Here is a 1,259-nt window from a genome sequence, read left to right on the forward strand (position 1 = left end):
ATTCTCCTAATTAATAATTAATGTTCAATATTTTGATGGATGTCCTTAATATTTTTCACTTTGTATAGTCTATATCATGTTAATATACTTTTCAACGGGATTAGGAATCCTTAAGTTGCCATTTATATGCCACTACTTACAACACCCCTGGGATTAGTATGTTAGTGCTTCACAGAAATTTTAGTAATTATATGCTAAGTATTCTTACAAATTTGGTTCGGAGACCCATGATTATCGATTTTTTGTTTTAGCACATTTTTTTCCTGCAAAATTCGAATGCGTGGCCATTAATAAGGTAACAATTTTAATTTGTTTACCACTTATCTAACTAGAAGACGATATTAGTAGCTATACTTTGATAGATGTGTTTTCCCCCCTTAAATTTAACAAAAAATATCCATATATTATCACATTTCGAAAAAGTGTATAATGGTGGCCAATTTCTCTTATTTTTTAATGTTAAAGGGTAAAATACACATGACATAAAGTTTACTCTATATTGATAAAAATCAAGGTGGCATGCATCTCGTCATCACTTCATTATGTATTTGCAAAATTTTGACATGCTGACTATAAAGTTACGTTAACTTGATTTTGTTTCTCTCATATAAGTTACATGTTGCAATTATTTCTTTGCTAGGTGTAACTAAAGTACCAAACTTGAGCCAACTACTGTGATTATTTTTTTGTTGAGCTAATTCCTCTTCAACTTTAATTTGGACTCTGATGAACATGCAAAGTAATCTTTTGAGGTTTTTGATACATGTAGATGTAGGAGTTAATATTGCAAGTGTAAAGGAGTATATGAAACAAGAAAAAATAAAAATTTATAAGATGAGAAATCTGTTAATTTGATATTTTAAAATTTTAAGTTGAATGTGACATTTCTTGTATTTTTTTACTTGATGTTAAAAGTTCTCCACCGTAGCCCATTTTCGATCGATGATAATAAGATTTGAACATATATATGAGTTCACTATATCTCTCTTAGTGGCTTTAAATTACTACAATTTGATATCCAAGTTTATTTTATTTTTTAATTATGTAGAGGTTTCGCAGACTGATCAAGAAACTTAAAAGTAGCACACAAATCAAAATTAAAACTTCAATTAAAAGATCTTGTAAGGCATTTCGTGTTGAAAAATAACACGTAGTACATTATTGTAGTAATTTGCACATAAAAAAACATTTTATGATGACTAATTTGAGTGTTTTAAAATAAGATTATTTTTAGTAAAATTCATTCTTATTTTTATTTA

This window comes from Arachis ipaensis, chromosome B09 (assembly GCF_000816755.2).
Source record: "Arachis ipaensis cultivar K30076 chromosome B09, Araip1.1, whole genome shotgun sequence".
Lineage (NCBI taxonomy): Eukaryota > Viridiplantae > Streptophyta > Magnoliopsida > Fabales > Fabaceae > Arachis > Arachis ipaensis.